This window comes from Festucalex cinctus, chromosome 4 (genome assembly GCF_051991245.1).
Source record: "Festucalex cinctus isolate MCC-2025b chromosome 4, RoL_Fcin_1.0, whole genome shotgun sequence".
NCBI classification, from domain to species: domain Eukaryota; kingdom Metazoa; phylum Chordata; class Actinopteri; order Syngnathiformes; family Syngnathidae; genus Festucalex; species Festucalex cinctus.
This window is the reverse complement of record NC_135414.1, coordinates 29,632,018-29,645,716: the sequence shown is the minus strand read 5'-3', so window position 1 is coordinate 29,645,716 and position 13,699 is coordinate 29,632,018. Positions and strand designations below refer to the sequence as shown.

General features: G+C 40.7%; 1 protein-coding gene across 9 annotated transcripts in view; it reads right to left on the bottom strand.

Annotated features, from left to right (window-relative positions):
- Positions 1–13,699, bottom strand: part of syap1 (synapse associated protein 1) — a 95,380-nt gene that overhangs the window by 66,509 nt on the left and 15,172 nt on the right. For 4 of the 9 annotated variants that reach the window (XM_077520159.1, XM_077520161.1, XM_077520160.1 and 1 more), the window contains exon 1: positions 2,051–2,277. The exons of 1 other annotated variant lie outside the window; for it this stretch is intronic. The gene's annotated coding sequence lies outside the window, so the exon portion shown is untranslated. Of the gene's footprint in view, positions 1–2,050; positions 2,280–13,699 lie in introns of those variants that run through there. 4 more of the 9 variants (XM_077520163.1, XM_077520162.1, XM_077520168.1 and 1 more) reach the window with 4 other exon arrangements.

Sequence of the window (13,699 nt, the reverse complement as noted above, 5' to 3'; positions counted from 1 at the left end):
TCCTATGCTAGGGAGGTAACCCGAATTTTGACTTGTCAAATTTATTTACATCAAAATAATTTGCATAAAAAAAATCTAAAATACATTAAAATAAAAACAAATAAAACAAAAACAATAAGATGCTGTCCGACTGAAGCCCAAGTCTTCGTTGGTGTCTCTCCTTTCTGCAATCTTTTTCTGATGTTTAGCTTCGTCTCCATGGTAATTGCTTTTCTTTTGGTTGGACCAACATTGATAGAAGAAGTAGCGTTCTTCTTTGAGGTCACGATGTGAAAAAATAAATAAATAAAATAAATAAATAAAAAATAAAAATAAATAAAAGAGGGTGAAAAAAGCCAAAGATACTCCCACAATTGCACAAGCGCTAGCACTAGCTAAGGGCTAAATATAGCAGATGAAGGGAAAATACTGCGTATGAGGAGCCAAAATGGCGGACCGGGCGCAACCGTTGTAAAGTCGAAACACCTTAGGTCGAGTGCGCCTTAACCTGTATAGGATAATACATTTAAGTATAACGAAATGCAAAACATTTATTTTGTACAGCATTTATTAATATGTAATTGAATTTTACAAGACACATTTTCTAGATAAAATATGATCATAAATAAGTAGTTATTAATATAGCGGTTCTGCTGCGATAATTGGGTCATCCTCTTGTCCTCATAAATATACACCGCATTGAATTAAAAAATGATTCCACCGTGATAAAAGCATCTGCTCATTTCCCAGGGGATCGCTCACGTGGGACTTTTGACCACGATTGCAAAGAAATGAGCACGTCATATCGTAATCCATTTGCAGTACATTCTTCCGGGATTTCCCAACAAGATTAGTAGCGGTATTGTTAGGTGGGAGACGGAGAGACGCGTCTCCCCTCCTGCCACGCTGGCGTATCTGCCTGCCCAGGCCCTCTTTTATCAAAGATAAGTAGTATTGATTGACTTGGAGGCCGTAAAAAAGTATTTGTCTTAAGAGCTGACGTTTAATAATCTCCGCCTAATCCGTGTCTTGCTGCCGAGTCGTCGCTTGTTTGACTTGCAGGAGGCGAGGGAGATGTCTTTTGAACCCTCTGCTGGCCCATCGCCATCCATGTCGAAACCAAAAGGCATCTCGAACCTCAGACACCAGATGGAAACAATTACGCTGAGCCCCTAGAACTGGGGTGTCCAAACTTTTTCATTTGAGGGCCACATACAGAAAATCAGAAGGACGCAAGGGCCACATAATGTTATGAAGAGAAGTTGTGTTTAGTCCTAAAAATTGTACAAATAATTTATTTGTGCTTTTGCATATTTAGAAAAATGCTACAGTATATAAACCAATTTATTTGTAATATGGCAGTAGGGTTATTACAGTTTTGGAATTTTTCATTTTAGTTAGTTTTTATTAGTTTTCAGGGTGGTTCTGTTAGTTTATATTGGTTTAGTTCTTTGGAAAAAATGCTTGAAAAAAAAAACATGGGCGCAACATCATCTGAAGGTGCTTTTCTATTAGCTGCTGCTCGATGACGTCACTTCTGTGTGACATACTTACAAACGTCATTATTCTGGTTTATAACAAAATAAATCTACTAAAAATCCCATTTAAATTCCTTCCCAAAGGCTCATGCATTAAATTAATTACCAAAGACTAAAACTAAGGACATGTTTGCTAAAATTACAGTTAGTTTTAGCTAGTTTTGTAAACATAAAATGTAGTTTCAGTTAGTTTTCATTTTTTGAAAAAAGCATTTTCGTTTTTATTTTATTTCGGTAACAATCATGTTTTTATTTTATTTTAGTTTTTTCATTACTTTTAGTTCACTAGGAAGGTATATGCATATTAAATCAGATATAACATCACACTCTAGGGCCACTCAATGCCAGCTAATGCTAATGCTAACGCACACTCGTAGTTACTAACTAAACTGTGAATAATGAATGCCACACATTAAACGGCGATAGCCACTCACCTCACATGGACGCACACTTGGTCAGGAAGGCACAGAAACAACTTAAAACTTAACCCAGCGTAAAATAAATCTTAACGAGGGCGCACTTCAACTGCTTACCGGGCACGTCGAGCTGGTCACTTTCTCTCTCCCTCTCGCTTCGACCGCAACACCAACCTTACGAGGACCCAAACTTAGACGCGCAAACAGTGCCTGCCAGAAAGGAAACAAATACTTGAGTCTTTTGTACAGCGCCGTTTTGTTTCAAATGTTTACTGAAGAATTGGCTTGCGTAAAGTTGCGTGGCGTACTCAGAGGAGTGCTCAAACGGAGAGCTACAACATCTGACTGCAGTGGGCTCGCCGGGGGCGGGGCAATCACACGGGGAGAGGTGGGGTTTTACCGAACCGGTTTTACTTCCGCGTTACAAAAATAATCAGCAAAACGTCTAATATTTCATAAAAAAATACAGTCACAAATATTTAAGCATTATATGCCTATAGTTAACTTTTGGAAGGGCTTAAAATACTGTTGTGTAATCGTTTTTTTTTTTAGTAAGTTGGCCCATTCTACTAAGATTGACCTGTAGTATGGAAACCTTTGGTCTGTTTTTCTTCTCATAATTTTTAGTGTTTCAATCTCAATGACTGGACATTATGGATAATTGGAATTTAATGTGATGTTGATGCCCTTTCCTTTCTAAACACGTTTCAAGTGTTGACACTAGTTTCATTCCGACAAATGACGACCTCACTGATTGGTTGACTGCATGTTTACAAAGCATTTTTTCCCCCAAAAAAATCCACTGCATCCATCCAACCTTTGCTGTGTTGTATATCTGAAGAACGGGGCAAAAAAAGCATTATTTTTAGAAACACTCGGGGGGGAGAGATGCTCCAAAAGAGCCATCAACACAGTAGCCGTGTCGCATGTCCTCAAAAGCATCATCGAGGAGTGGAAATATGACACCCGTACGTGCGACAGACACACACACGCACTGCGGGGAATGTTCACACTGAGTAATTATGCACTGCGTTTGGCTGCCTCTAGGGTGCTGGTGGAGGAGTTAGAGGATGGTGTTTGCTGTTGATGGGGCGGTAGGAGTCGCTTCGACGCGAGGGTGAAAATTACACAGCCTCCTCGGTGGGTTTGGAGAGCCAGCAGACCTCATCAAGCAGCAGGTGAGCACTTTTTTTTTTTTTTTTTTGCATCTCCTCCTCCTCGGCCAGTATAAATAGCTCAGTGTCACATCTCATTTGCTGTGTCGTGTTTCAGAACAACTCCTCGGAGAGGCCGAGGTCCAACCTGGCTAATGGACAGAGGATGGTCCAAATCCCTGAGAGAGGACATTCATCAGGCCCATCAGAGACGACCGGCGACATTCTGGGGCTCTTTGTTGCATTTAAAGTCATATTCGGGTACAACGTGATGGGAATAATGCCAAGCAATGTGGAAATATTTGCCTTTTCGGTTATCGGAATGTACCGCAAATAATGTGCCTCCTTATACTTACTTACTTACTTACTTATAAACCCCCACAAAAATCACCTAAAAAGCATTTTTTTTTTTTTTGCTTGTATCTTATAATATCAACAATTAACTCATTTGCTCCCAATTACGTGTAAATACGTTTTTTTTGTTTTAAGTGTCCCAAAGACATATTTATACGTTTTTGTTTTTTTTATGCTAGAGCATACAGAAGGATTTGATGCAACCTCTCAACTGCAAAGAACGGTTGCAGAAATGGTAGTTATTACACAAACGGCCAGCAGGTGGCAGCAGAGCAAAGGGGATCAACCAGGCCCATGTAGAAAAAAAGCTCAATTACTTTATTTAAAATAGATTTGTGAAAACCGATGAAACTTTGCTCTCTTCTAATGCTAATTGCTGCAAAACGGAAACAGATAGAAACATACTTTTTTTTTCCTGATGAAAGAAGAGACTTTAATCTTTCTTTAGATAGGTTCCATGCTTTTATAGCAATAGAACACAATATTCTGCGAGCCTTGCAAAATCAGTCAAAATCCAGTCAAACAGCCAGGAGCGAACCGGATTGCTTCTGTGAAAATGGCTGGGAGTGGATGAGTTAATCATGATAACTGCCATCACGTTACATAATAGACATAAACTAAATGACTACAAAAAAAATCCACAGTCCCAAAAAAGTTCACTGTTCGTGCCCCGCTGAGTCAATACGATGCCAAATGCAGGACAGCAAGTCAATCGGACCCAATCCTTTTAACCTCAACTTGTTCTTACAGTACAGCCAGCCCTTAGCCAGGCTCTGACCTTACAACGGAAAACTGTCACAAACTAAGTTCTCCCCACTCGCCGGCCTCCCTCCGCACACCAACAAAGACGTGATCAATCGAGCTGACTCGGCAGTTTTCGCCGGTGTCGGGGAGGTGTCAGTGTGCCATTATACGTCCATCTATCAGCGCTACGCTACAAAGTATCGGCTTGCGGTGACATGCGCCGATGATGTGGTCAGATCAGCAGTCTGCAGCATTCACTGGAGAAGAGATTCGCACTCCCGCTACAGTTAGTAAAGCGTTTGGGATAAGATTAACCCTATTGTATGACTTCCCATACAATTGGGTTAACCCTAACCCCATTGTGGACCAGAACAAGGCCTTTGTTCTAATTTACTCTCAAACTTGTATAAATGGATGGCTGGAATAGTCAGAAATGAAAGTTAAAAGTGATGTTAACACTGTACAGTATGTTCGTGATAGCTAGATACTGTAGATAATTGCTAGCTAGCAAGACATTTTTTTTTTTTAATGTTTTTACATTTTTACAAGTTAAAAGAGATTATAACAGTGTACAGTATGTTACTTTTACCTATGCTACAGTGAATATGTTGTTCCATAGAAAGCAATTTAATCTGTATTTTGATAGCTAATTTGATAGATAGCTTGCTAGCTAGCTAGCTAGCTCGCTACTAATGAGTCATTTAGCAGTATTAGCTCGTGTTATGCTAACACAACGCCAAATGCAATTGACAGGCTAACACTTAGCATCATTAGTTGCTGTGTTATAAACCTTTACGCAGCTGTTATTTTAGCACAAACAGTGAATCAAAACATGTACAGACAATTATACTGCACCTCGGAGGCCATCGCAGGCACACGAGAAGGATCAGCACAATTAATTCAACTCAAGTATTACACCATTCCATTCTATTATATTGTGTTATAATTTTCTTTACTGTAATGTTAGCATCTGAAACTAGCCACCAGCTGGTTAGCTGCTACAATGCTACATGCATGCGGCATCTTTAACATTTCATCAAATTTCCCCCGTTTTATACTTTTGTGACAATTAATGTGAGCATCTCAACTCCCGCTACTTCATCCGCGAGGATGTTGCCAAGCTTTTTATGCAGCTGTTTTGGTTACCAACAGAGTCCCAAGGTGCATTGCTGTGACAAAACGGGTAATTTTGGAAAGAGCGAATTGGACGGGCAGCAGAGCCCAAACACACAAGTTAGTGGAGCTGTCCGCTCCACATTGACAGCGGCTGTCCGATTCGCTCTCATCGACTTGATGCCGCGTCCAACGAGAAGGTGTTTTACGGCGATGGATTGTTGCAAAGACAAGCGCCATTGATGGAACTACCGAGGCCCGACTTGGCTCACCCACCTCATCACTCAGGACAAAACCTCCATTTGGCTTCAAAGTATTAGAAGTGAGAAAAGGCAGAGTGAACGCTCTTAACCTTCACACATTTCTTTCTGATTAAATTACATGTTTCAGTGGATTTTTTTTTTACGGCTGCCTGGTTTGATGTGACAGGCCCTGTTTCAGAGGGAATGGTATTAATTTCAGGCGGGCCGGAGTGAGGCCTTTTGTTATCATTTACGCTCAGACTTGTAGAAACGGATGGCTGTAATAGTCAGAAATGACAAGTTAAAAGAGATGTTAACACTGTACACGATGTCACTTTTACCTGTACTACAGGGAATATTTTGCTGCATACAATGCAGTTAAAAGCTGCGTTTTTGATAGCTAGCTAGCAAGCTAGATGTATAGATTGCAACATACAGTATATAGCCTGTTAGCTATAGCTAGATAGATAGATTTTTTTTCTCTCCATGTATTTACATAACAATCTAACATTCTCAACTGTATTCTTTCCTGGGCTCACTACTAAAACAGGAAGTGGGACAAATCAAGTTTTTTTTTTTTTTTTTTTTCAGATGAGGGATGGAGATTATATCTTGTTTACTTTTATATGGAGTGGACCCAGATTGTACTGGTTTATAGTTTTGCAGAGGGGTCCTTGTTGATGTTTTGGTTTGGTTACTCAAACGGCAGTCTAAGCCAAAGAAAAAGTTCATCCTTTCGGCTCATAACACGGCAATACGGGCACCTGCTACGGAATTGGCGCCTCCAATGCATAATGTTCCCTAATTAATGAAACAACGTGATTAATCACGTTCCGGCTGCCTCTCGCTTGCACGCCAGCTGTCATCATCGATTATCGGCGGGATAAATGGCCACTCCGGAGACGGCAGGAGTGCGGGGTGGAGTGCGACGCCTTGATGAAGAGTGATGACGGCACCAAACATGGGACATGACAGTGGAAACGTGCTGGAGATTGGATGCCTAAACCCCTCAGAGCACATCATCAATTATCGTGGATAGAATGACCTGCGTTTGTCGCCCGTGCATCCATCGGACTGTACCATTTGCATTCCTGGTGCGGGGGGGGGAGCGAGAGGTCAAATCCATCAGGACTAAAACGAAGAAACATACCCCTGCCGCATGTCAATTGTTATTACAATTTAAATCATCCCACACAAATTATATTTAACGCTTTGGACCGTGATTTGTTTCAGTATGTTCAGACAAATGCATACTGGAAGCTCACTACTTTATTGTTATTATTTTTTTAATCAACCTTCCTCATCACTTCCATATCTCCTTCCATCATTCCTTTCATCCATTCTCATTTAACTATGTCTCTTCTTGAGTATCTTTTAAAAACGACACATCTGACCTCCTTCCATGTGGAAGCTGGCCGGCGTATGTAATTAAGTCTGGCAACTCTGGGGAACAGCCGTGTGACAGGGAATCATAATAATAATAATAATAATAATAATAGTTATGTGTGTGGATAGCTCATCTGATCCAAATCATAAATGGAGCCAGTCTGTATGTGTCAGAAGTAACGGTGTATTAGTGTGAGCGAGCGATATCACTTGGTTACAAATTGAATTAAAGTTGCAAGGCTCAATGAGTCCTTTTCATTTCTCTTCTACCCTCAAGATTATCCAAATTTAATGCCAGTCTCCGCCCACGTTAGATGCCGTAGACAAAAAAAATCTTTGCAATTTAGTCAGTTTTTTTGTAATATTACAAGAATAAAGTTTTATAACTTCAATCTTGAAAAAATGCTACTTTTGTTAGTATTGAACATTTTTAATCTTTAAAATGTAAAAAAAAAAAAAAAAAAAAAAATCACAATTTTGCAATTTTTTTCCCCCTCGAAAATATAGTCATCCCCAAAATGTGACTTTACTCTTTTTCTCTTTACTAAATATGCAACTTCTTTTCTATAAAATAAATGAAAATATTTCCGAATAAGGTCAGATATTTTCATGGAAAAAAAAATGGAGATGTAAGGTCAAATATTGCCACAATTAAAGTTAAAATTATAATAAAGTATCGATTTCTTAAGTATTGTTTTCAAGATTAAGACAAAATTATGACAATCAAGTTCTATATTTCTGCGATATTTCTATATTCCTTGTGAGGAATAAGCGGCCAAGAAAATGGATGGATGGAAGTTCTATATTTCTGAGAAAAAGTTTACATCTTTATGATTGTTGTATATTTTACAGGAAAAGTGCTTTAGAATAAATTTGTATATTTTCTAGAACAACATATACTTTAAACATAAGGATTAAGGACTGTAGAATTGTGATTTTTATTTTTATTTTTTTACATCAGGAAAACGTTGCATATTTACAAGATTAAAGTTGTAATATTACAAGAGTAAGATTGTATATTTTTGAGAAAAAGTTGAACATATTTATAAAGTTGGGTCTTAGAGGGAAAAGTAATCTATTTTCAAAATTTCAACGTCATGTTAATATGTTACATTATGTGATTTTTGAGAAAATGTATATTTTTGAAAAAACCAAAAAAAACAAAAAAAAACACCTTCATTTTTCTTAATGAGAGTTGCTATGTTACGTGATACTGTCTGCGCCCATTCTGCTCCATCTAAAAATAATCTATATCATTACGCCAGTCAGCATGTATGATTCCATTTATCCCGTGACTTGCTTTTCTCTTTTACCTTCCACCTTCTGTCAGCTGGCATCACACTCACCATTGGCTGCTCTACTCCAATTCATTACAATCATTACAGGCACCAGCGCTGACCCTTTCCATGTTAAGCAAGATTTTAGCAGACATGACAAGAATAATGAGGTTGAAATAACAGGACATGATTAAAATGGCTGAGTAATATAGTGACACAGGCAGCAGGCCAAAGTCAAGAATACGGTTCGTTGTGCGTTGCGTATGTGTGTGGGCACGTACCAGCCATTTCAAGGGGAGAAATTTATGCTGCACTTAAAAGAAATTACAAGTAAATAAAAGGCCGGCTGCAGTAAATAAAGCGCTTTTAAATGCACCGCTGGTTCAGACAGAGGTTAGCGTGGAGACGTGAGCTTGGTGGCTGCAAGTGAGCAGTAACTCAGGTGGGCTTCACCTTGTCACGTTTTGACCTTGCCGGAGCGAGCGTTTGGAAGCTCGGACGCGCCGAGGCCCAACAGCGCCCCGATAAAGCGGCAGACGCGCTTTAAATCACCTCCCGTGACGAGCTCTCGGCCCGTGGACGTGATTTAAGGACAAAGCATGGAGAGAGGTGCCGCTGCGCTTATGTGATATTGTCCCTTTCAACAACACGCATAGAAAAAAAAGATGGGAAAAACAACAGGACTATCCAAATAAAGCTTGTTTCACGACATTCATTGAACCACGGCATCCATCCATCCATCCATTTTCCTGACCGCTTATTCCTTACAAGGGTCGTGGGGTGTGCTGGAGCCTATCCCAGCTGGCTTTGGGCAGTAGGCGAGGGACACCCTGGTGGACCAGTTGCCAGCCAATCGCAGGGCAAGCTAAAAAGAAAAAAACAAACAAACAAACAAAATACAAATAGATTGTGGCTAATCTGTCGGTCTATTGTGCGAATTTTCTTGTAGGAGTTTGTCAGATTACCAGCCGAAAATGGCTTTTCCAACCCAAAATGGCCGAATTCCTCTTCAATTACATGCATGCGTTCTTGAGTCATTTTCATTCTCTGTAATATCGGGAGTGGCGACTGGGTGTTTCCATCCACTTAACCGTCGTCGTATTACTTGATTGAATCGGCCTTGTGCAGATGACTGTGTCATAGTCGCGGAGTGCTGACAGGCCGGAAGCAAATTTAGGCGTCCCGAACGGCGAACGCCGCCGCAACGCGTCATTAAGTGCGGGCAACGGCGGCCAACTGAACATAAGGTCGTTGAACTCGGACAAGCGCATCGATTGGACGCAAAGCCTTTTGACAAACAAGCCGTTCCGCGGCTTGTCAGCATATCGATGCGTGTGCCAAGCAAGTGCTTATTGACGCTATTGATCCAATAAAGTTTGGCTGGCCACACTGGAGATGTTCCGATATTACTTGACACTACTCATATTGGAGTGCATCACAATTTGAGCTTTCCAAGTGGAGTAAGTGGGCGTGTTCGCAAGCGGGATTAAGGGTGACTATATGACCTATTACCCAATATCCTTTCATTTGTTATTTAATTATCTATTAAATATAAACATATCTTTGTTCATCTATCTATATCAGCAACATATAGTGTCAGACAAGTACAAGGAATGAAGGTCGAAGTTACAACTTGTTGCCTTTCATAGAACAGAGTAACAGCTTTGTGTTAGATTTTATACTAAGGAAATGAGACGAGATCGTCTTTACTTTAGTACCGTATTTTCTATTAATCTATTAATAAAGTTTGACTGACCTATGTGACTGTTTTGTTGACATTCCCTTTAGCGCAGCACCATCTAATGGATGCATAACGTAACCCCAGCCTCTACTGTAGCGCCTTATATATGGAAAAAGTTTTAAAATATGTCATTCGTTGAAGGTGCGGAAAATACGGTTCTCAACATTTTGGTGTCATTTTTTTTTTTTTGCTGGGGTGCCATGAGATTTTTGTAATGTAAAATGAGTGCCCTGGCTCAGTAAAGCTTGGGAAATGTGGATCTGGCCTATATCTACCTACCTATTTTCTTACCTACCTATCAATGTCACCTATATACTTACATTTCCTACCAAACTAAGTCCTAATGTTGTGTAAATACTAACAGTACTTGGATGTAAAAGTATAATCACATATAATGGAACGTTTGCAAGCACGTAACCAAGGTCAACTCAGGACGACAGCATAGGAGGCGGCCCTGTATCGTTCGAGTTGGTGAGTCAACCGCCCACTTACATCAAATTCTAATCATCCGCAAGGTTGTTGTTGCAAAGTTGATGGACAACTCCACGAGCAGAGAACATCGTGTGATCGGCAGTTGTGGGGCGGACAAAGCGGGTGCTCTCCGTTTTCAAGATTGTATTTGTTCTTGCTGAATTGCTATTCCATTGTGAGATAAACAGAGTGAACTTCAACTCACTCTCGTCCTGTTCTCAATGTCAAGCCCGTTGCAGCGAACGAGCCCTAACTACCCAAAGTACTTTACATACTTACAGTAATATCTAACTTATCTAACTCTACCCACTGACCTATTTGTTTACCTACTCCTATCGCACCTACCAACCTATCTTTTACTTACCTACCAATCGATACTACCTATAATAGAGGTAAGTTAACTTAGAATTCTACCTACAACCTACCTACTGATGTTGCCTACATCCTAACAGTACCAGCAACCGAAAAAGTGAATCTACTGCCTAACCTACCCAGCCTGCCTACCTTCTTACCAAACCTACCATTGTTGCCTACAAACTTAGTCCTGACCGACTAACCGACCTACATAACTTCATACGATAGAAAAGGACTGATTTTTCTCTAATATTTAGAAGATTCAATTCACCATCCAGCTTCACATTTATTATCTTTTATTTAATTAGGAGTTGGGCAGAGGTGGGCATCGTCATCGATTGGAATTGACGATTGATGGAAGTGCCCACCTTTTGCCGTGTGCTTCAGCAATTTCGGCGAATACTCGATAATGCAAAGCGTTGAAAAAAAATGCAGATTGACTTCTGTCGATCGCGGTGAGTACACACGGTCCTTCCATATATTTTTATGAGAGTACGTAGGTACGTAATATATATATATATATATATATATATATATATATATATATATATATATATATATATATATATATATATGTATATATTTATACACAGAAATTCTGTCCTCAAAGTTGATAAATGCCCTAAAATCTGGTTATAATTCAATACCATTACGCCATAAGCCGCTCCGTCCATGTTTTGACATTTCCCACCGGCAAGTGCTCAAAGCAGAAGCCCCTGCCAGCCTGTGACGGTTAATGTGAACGGTGGGACGTGTCTCCTCTTGGGTTAGAGGTGACTATCAACCCTGGAGGTGTTGTATGTCTGCGGAGGAACCGTGGACCCGAGCCAAGTTCTCCATTAAGGATGCCCCCCCCCAACCCCCCACCCTCTAAGGTCCTCCCGGCCTGTTCCCGAATGTCCTGTGACGACAAAAAAAAACCCAAAAAAACAAACTGGTGCCCGTGTCCAAACTCATCCGCCGACAGTCGGTGGCAGAGGTCTCAGACAGAGGCGACCTCATCTTTGTCCTGTGTCGGAAAATTCCCGGCCAGAAAATGAGTTTTAGGGGAGGGGGACGTATAAAATAAATAAATATCGAAAGGAAATGCCAGCAGGCTGTTGGAGGAGCGGAGCAAAAGGTCCGCGTGAAACAAGGGTGTCGGCGTGGAGAACGGGTGCTTTTATTCCTCTTTACAAGAGTAAATGTGACACCCCTGCCAGCGGGAGGGTGCGTCGCAGTCGACAGTAACTCCTTTGCCCTTGAGGCCCCAAACAAGCTTCTGCTGCTGTCTCGGGCTGAGAAGCACAAATAAAACCAATATGCTGCTGCAGGTGGAGCCATTTAAAACAAAGACGGAGCTGTAACTGAGCCGAAACGCAACAAAACCAATGTGTCTTTTGAAGCAAATAAAAACAAAAACAAAACAAAAAAACAACAACTAAATAACTGTTCTGGCAGTGTAACATTATATGTAATCAGAGTCCGATTTTGAAGAATATGTGAGGTAGATAGAGCAGCATGGTGGAGGAATGGTTATCATGTCTGAGATTGCAGACTGGAATCTTGACTACGGTGTTTCTGAGTGGAATTTACATGTTTGTTATGGGTAGGTAAAAGGTAGAATGCAGCTCGGTAGGTGTGGTATTCATAGATAAGCGGTATTGGAAGATAAAAATGTAGGATGTTTATTATGCTAGTTAAGTCAGAAAATACAGTTGTACAGAGTTTGTCACCAATAAAGACTTTCATAGCAGCTCGCAACACGTATCAAACAATGGAATAATAACTACTGTACTTCTGAACCACTAATTTCTCAACACCTCACCCCCAATTAAACTTGATTTGTGAATGTCAGTTGTCGTGTCCACAACATTGATTACTATTACTCTCTTTTCTATGTTGGCAAGGATAAAGGGTTAAAGGGATGAAGTGGCTTTGGGCTGTACTTCCTTCGCATAACATACCGTAATATTTTTTTTTTTACCAAATGCCCCTCGTTATTCCCATCCTGTCTGTCCTTTTTTTTTTTTGACTTTCGTTCTCAGACACACACACGCACACACCCAAACGATGGAGGAAAGTGGAGCAGGTTTTGTTGATGACTTAAGGGATGGAAGGCACACCGGGGCTCCTAATGCACCTCGTATTTAAATAATCCCTGGGTCTCCTCTATCCTTCTTGTGCCTTTGTTCACTTTGAAAACTTAGCAGCCGTACAGCCTGTAACTGCCGGTTGGGTGTGGGGGTGTGGGGGAGGTGTTGCGGGAAGGAACCCGGGAGAAAGGGAGGGAATGAGGTGAGCGTACACCGTACATGTTTTCTTCCTCACGTGGTGAAAAAACAACAACAACAACAACTCGAAATCTTATTGAGTAAAGTCTTATTCTAGAAACTAATGCAAGAAGCAGCCCAGGAATGATCAGCCATGTTTATCTGTAGTGTTGGGTATGTAGCTATGTATGTAGGAGCTAGCTAGCTAGGTAAGTCAGAAAATAGGTTGGTCGGTGGGTAGATATAAGAGAAAGGTATGCAGTTAGGCACATCAGAAAGTTTTTAGGTAGATACTGTAAAGGTATTGGTACGTATCATGGATAGGTAGGCAGGCAGATACAGTAGATCAGAAAATGCAAAGCTAGTTGTTGTTAGCAGAGGTGGGCACTTCCGTCTATCCGTCGCCCCCGTCCTTGACAGATGCTCACCTTTTCGGCGAGTGGTTTATGACGCAAAGCCTCGTAAAAAAAAAAAAAAAAAAAAAAAAACAGCATGAGAAGGACCTTCATACTGACCCGGTTTGACGGACAAGAATCTGCTTCAGTTGGTGCTCAGTATGTGTATTTTTTCGAAGCTTTGCGTCAAAAGGCACTTGCCGAAAAAACAGGAACTTCACTGAATTGGGCATTCTTTAATAAAGTGCCGACAGAGAGACGGGGGCGCCAACCTCTTAATATT